This window comes from Eucyclogobius newberryi, unplaced genomic scaffold (genome assembly GCF_026437365.1).
Source record: "Eucyclogobius newberryi isolate DKJ021-1_F unplaced genomic scaffold, fEucNew1.0.hap1 SCAF_18, whole genome shotgun sequence".
Taxonomy (NCBI): Eukaryota; Metazoa; Chordata; class Actinopteri; order Gobiiformes; family Gobiidae; genus Eucyclogobius; species Eucyclogobius newberryi.
The window spans coordinates 16,691,634-16,697,633 of NW_027315812.1; the positions used below are offsets into that span (position 1 = coordinate 16,691,634).

Consider the following 6,000-nt stretch of genomic DNA (forward strand, 5'->3'; position numbering starts at 1 on the left):
ATGTCATACTGTGGAACATTATCACGACATCACATCACGACAACAATGTGGCAGACTCTCTAAGTTACATCTTTGACCACCACGCTAAAAACAAGTCATGAAGCAAATTATATCATCAACACAATTCCATAATCTCTACATTGAATTAGTGTTTCAAATTATTCAATATTCAATAGGAATTTTGATTTGACTGATCTTTTCGCAAAAAAGTAATAGTAGTTTATTTTTGGGGATAAGAGAAATTAGGCTGAAAAAATATGCCTGTACATATTTAGACAATCATGCATCAAATTATTTTACATCCCAGATAAATAGATTCTGTTTGGTTGTTTTGGTGATTTGTTCTTCTTTGCTCACACCATCCCTCGTTTCTTTACCATGTGAGTTTAAACTAGTTAAGCTTAAGATGATTTTATCTTTGTTACGGGGAATTGTTTGTATCGACACTTCTTCTGATTCTAGTTTCAGTATTGATTAGTATCTGCTTTTCGATGCTTCTGACATTGTGTTCACTGTGATAAACGAAGGCGTGTGGACAATGTGCAGCTAATGCTACGAGGACTATATATTCTGCTCCAGCTCCGTTCACTATGGCAACACCATCTTGACACTTTGGCCTTTAAGAACACGGAAGAACTGCTGTGAATGATAAAGTTTTATTGAGCTAACACTTTGAAAAATAATGCAGGCCAACAGAAGAGGCCGTCATGGCAACTTCTCCTCATTTCGAACAAAAAGAACAGAAAAATACCTTTAACAACTTTATATAGAACTAGTCTAGGTTAGAGAAAGTGTTCAGAACGAGTGTACTTGTTTGGATGGCAGCGAGAGTCTTTTTTCTTTTATTCTGAGGAAAAGAAGGGAGGAAAAGGGATAATACCAAAGTGGTACTGATGTATAAATAGTCTGTGGTAATGAGAGGACAGAACGCAGTGGGGAAGTACAGAAAACGACTGCAACCATTGTTTAAAAGTCCTCAACTTCACTTGTAATAAATCATCCAAGAAGGAGGAGCCAACAGAAAGGAGCAAATGGCAGTCACGGTAAACAAACTGTTCTTCTTTATGTGCAGCAGCTCCGATCACGGACGAAAAATGCTCATACGTGAACTTAATGGAAGAAATGAAGCTGGAAGGCCAGTCACATTTGTATATATTGTTCTAGAAATGATCACAATAATACTGAAACAACTTTATGCCACACCATAAACCAGCTACAGTAGTCCAAACCCCCCAAACTTAACCTTTAAAAAGCAGACTGTTGAAATTTTACAAAAAAGAAGGGATGAAATACATTTTTTCATCATTTTTTACTTGTTTGTTTGTTTTTATGACCATATCTGTGACGTTCCGCTGCCATTAAATCAGTTCTATTTCATTCGTAAAATAAGCATTTCTCAGCACTGCAACACCTAAATATGTCTGCCGTCCGTATCTTGAATTCTGTGCGATAATATTTTTGCATCGAGAGGCTGATTCTCCCGTGCTCAGCCACTTATGCATTCATCTTTAAAGAGCCATAAATCACACCAGAAGGAGGATTAGTACAAGACGGAGCATGTGTAAGTCAACGTGTTTAAAGTGTGCTCTTTTGTCTGGACACAATCTGCTCCACGGCCCCGGGAAGCAGTGCTGTGGTCCGATAAGCACCTTTTAGAGCACCCAAACAGTATCAATAGAGCACCCAAAGAGCACCCAAGGGCCAGAGGGTAACGGCTTATTGGGTTTACATGACAAAACCCATCGCAATCGCTCTCAGCAGGGACTCTCAACTTGGGAATCACAAAGGTCGACCCCGACGAGAGCTTCGTGTCATTCACACCGTCTCCATGGCGACCCACCGCGTAAGGAGAGGGAGGGGGTCATTTCCACTATGGATCCTGGACTGATTGCACTGTTTGCACTGGTGTGTTCTGGGTCGGGGCGGGCGAATTCCCCGCGCAACACAAATATCAATCACACTAAATATACGCTGCTTTAAACCAGCGCTGGAATGTGCCCGCTCCTACTCATCTTCTGCGCTCTCGGCTTTCCCCCTCTCAAGTCCTCACGGCAGATTAGCGCACTCCCAATGTGCTGCCATTTGTACAGTATATTGATTTAGTCATTGTTTTTTAAGCCAAGTGCTGAATTTATCCAAACTTGGCCAGACACACCTTAAAAAGTTGTGTTTTCTGCCTTGTGTGGTTCAGCTATTCAAGGAGCTGAACATAATTGTAAGATATTAGCCAATTGTAAGTGGTTAAATAGCTCAAATAACTTATGATTAATTGATTATTTATGCTAGAATTGTGAATTAATTTGTATTCAGTTTAATTTTCAAGAAAATTAAATGACAGTGTCCCAATGCTGTTATATTGGCTGCTTGGGAAAGGCACAAATCTTAGCTTGATTTGTTACTTTTAGGGCTGCAGTGATTATTCGACAAATTTTGACTCATTGACGATAAAAGATATTCATATTTTGGTTATCATTAAAAACACATAGATATTTTATAACAAAGACAGCAGCATTATTAAATCAAACTGGCAAAAATAATAAATATCTTCAGCTTTGTTTTAAATAATTCACTTTTCTTTGTAATATTCTCCATCTAGAAGACTTCAGACACCACATTTTAAACTTTATTTGGTTCAAAATATGTTTAAAATGTCTCAATGTACAATGGACTAATCAAGAAAATAATACCCGTCTAGTTGAGTATGAAAATAATCGTTACTGCAGCCCCAGATACATTTTTTATATGCAATTGTATAGATGGATAAATGTTTTTTATCCATTTTTAAGCGCACCTAGACTAATTCCAATGCCAGATTTAGTCAACACTACTCAAATCGAGCTCAAATATTCTCATTTCAAGTCATTTATAGCCAAAATGAATACACAAAATCTTCCTGTTACAATCCCTGATACTGTGACGTTTCAAACTCCACTTCTATGACTAAAAAGCACGTAAATCTGAAATAATCTAAGCATTTGTAGCGGGGACATTTTTGGCATCGGTAAGCATAGTACGGCAGGAGTCAGAGGATTCTTGAGGATCTAAAGCCAAAAGAGAGCTGTGTTTATCTCAATTGTAGCTTTCAAATCCACAAAAGCTCCAGCAACAACAATCACAGCTGCCAATGAATACGAAAACAGAGGAAAGACTGAAGAAAGTTGTGTCGGGGGAAACTAAAGAAAGGCGCGTACCCCGAGGCAAAAACAACTTATGAATGGGGTTTGTTAGCAGTTGGCAGCTACATCCAGTTAATGATCCACTAATTGGTGTGATCAGAGTTTAGATTAGCAAAAGGAAGCACACTCGAGCGCAGGTGTCGTTTGACTGATCATGGCGAATGATAAAACGTTGAATACAGTGAAGAGCACGCGCAGAGCGATGGAATCAATCTTATCGAATCTAATTTAATAATACAAAATACATCATGGTTCAACTTATTTTGATCTGAAGTAGAATGCGATGACTTTGGATGAAGAGATACTGTATTTTCCGGTGTATAAGTCGCACCTTTTTTCATAGTTTTGGTCGGGATGCGACTTATACTTATATTTATACTTATATACTTATACTCCGGAGCGACTTATATGTGCTATTATTTGTTATTTTCCCACTTGCAACCTTATTTCATACTCCAGTTATATATGTTTTTTCTTCTCTATTAAGCTTTTTTTGGCTGGTGCGACTTATACTCCAGTGCGACTTATAGTCCAGAAAATACGGTACATAAAGTTTCACATTTTCTCTTCTTCTCATTTATAAATTATGATCATTTGAGCTTTAAAAGATTGTCCAGATGTCTAAAAACCTTTGGACAGGCCCAGATAAACAAGGAGAACGTCAATAATCTGAAACAAACCATTGAGATTTATGAAATGCACGACTTTTACTTTCTGATCGCCGCAAGCTTTTGAGATGTTTGGAACGTAGGCGTCTCCTTCAAAGTGTGTGAGCGCGAGTGTCCTACACCACAAGTCTCATATCTCCTTCCATCATTCGTAGCGACTCTGAACGTCAAGAGGAAAAAGCAGCATTCACACTCAAACTTCTACAGCGGCGATAAATCCAAGTGCATCCGATCTCAAGATGCTCAAGGGAAACGTTTTTTTGTCTCATTCCACCAAGAGCTCCGGGTGCGAGTGCGCGAATATGAAGACACCATTTTGTTAGTGTGGATAAGTTTCAAAGAGAAACCGGAAGGCTCTGAACGGCATCCCACTTGAAGACATCGAGGGAAGCTCTGAAGAACAGAAAAACTGCTGGCAGCGCTTGGTTTACTTCCAAGGTGCATCGTCTGAGGGAAACATTTTTGTACCACCGACTTTCTCAAACCTCATTCTCAATCCCTTCTGGACTCGACTGTCATTCCAACAAGTTATTTCTGTGTTTTTTTTTTATCATGCTTTGCTTTTTTCTGTATTCGCTAAAACTCCCTCAAAACTGCCGCGGTAAATATGTGAAATTGCTTAGTTGTGGAGAAGAAAGTGAGCAAAAAGAACTTGTAAGAAGCGCTGAACAAAAAGAAACTGGCACATTGTGTTTCTGAAGAATCTGCTTGACCGTACACAAAAAAAGTGTGACTTGGTGAGGTCATATGCCGCGTGGATCCTTTGTACATCAGTCAGAAGAGGAATTAAAGCAATTACCAAGAGTGCAAGGGCGCTTTTGTGATGGATAATGACAAGTAAATCGGAAAGTTATTGAAAAGAATGTTGTGGAGTTGCCAAAGACTCTAGAAAATTACCCAAAATTCAGTTATGCACTTTAAAGCAAGCAATTTATTACTATTGCATGTTCTCAGTCAGCGTCCATTGACACATTTAGATTGGGGAATTATGCAGCTGCTTGAAAATAAAAAAGACTGTAAATAACCTATTAATGGAGTTTAAACTGAGCACCAAGCCAACCATGATCTCATTACGTTTTCATAACTCCATAAATAAATAGAACTATGTTAGACATCTCCACGCCTTCATCTCTCCATAGGCAACACCTAATGCAAATATGTTGAGAACCCAAATTCAGTATGATCATATATTCAGTGAAAATGGCATGTTTAAATACAAATATAATTCCAACAACACACAAATATACACAAATAAAACTAATATTCACACAGACCACGAGCACGGGCTGATACTGTGCTAGCACCACCAAGTGGCCGCATGAGGAACAGGCATTTTCAAACTTCGGAGAACTGATGGTGCCTGGGGAATTCTGCAATAATACCGTTCATCTTGCACATTACGCACACATGCTGTACGTCCTATGGAATATTAATGCATGAATACAATTGGAAAAGGGTAATTAAAACACAATTTAAGACGAAATCTTCAGCAGGAACTTAAAAAGCGCTGCATGTATGTCAAAGCACGCGTTCTTACCAAGAGAGGTGTCCAACGCTCATCTACGGCGCAGACCAGCGCGTCCTGCCCGGGGAGAAGTGCAAAGAACCGCTGTGACCCACCCAAGAGCCAGCGCAAGGTGAAATATCCTCCTCCAGCTGGAGCTCCTGCGCTGCACAGTGTCCCTCTGTGGCCCCTGTGTCCGTGTCCCAGCGCTGAGAGAGAGATCTGCTGCCCGGCGAGCGCAGAGGTGCTGCTGATGAAACCTGACGCCGCGCGGAGTGAGGCAAAAGCGCTGCGCAACAAAACAATGAAGCCCCCCACAAGCCCACGCGCCGCTCTACGTCACCGGGGCGATCACAACTTTCCCCTGTGGCTGTGACGAGGGGAGGAGAGCCACGAGGTGAGCGGCAGAGCGGGGTTTAAGTCAGAAGTGAGAAACGTCTGGAGCGAGTGAAGCGCACAGCGGACGCGGCGAGACGCGCAGAGACGCGGCAGCGGCGCGGCAGCTGCAGGTGGAACATTACGCACGGAACCAGTTCAGCATGTAAAGTATGGCCCGGTCCTCACGGTGCTCCCGGTCCTCAGGCCCGGTCCTCACGGTGCTCCCGGTCCTCAGGCCCGGTCCTCAGGGGTCCTCAGGCCCGGTCCTCAGGGG

The 6,000-nt window shown here is 41.3% G+C and overlaps 1 protein-coding gene across 2 annotated transcripts in view; it reads right to left on the reverse strand.

Annotated features, from left to right (window-relative positions):
• Window positions 1-5,568, reverse strand: part of sema5a (sema domain, seven thrombospondin repeats (type 1 and type 1-like), transmembrane domain (TM) and short cytoplasmic domain, (semaphorin) 5A) — a 216,660-nt gene extending 211,092 nt beyond the window's left edge. For both annotated transcript variants that reach the window (XR_011927715.1, XM_072450696.1), the window contains exon 1: window positions 5,382-5,568. The gene's annotated coding sequence lies outside the window, so the exon portion shown is untranslated. The remainder of the gene's footprint in view (window positions 1-5,381) is intronic.
• Window positions 5,569-6,000: the final 432 nt, after the last annotated feature.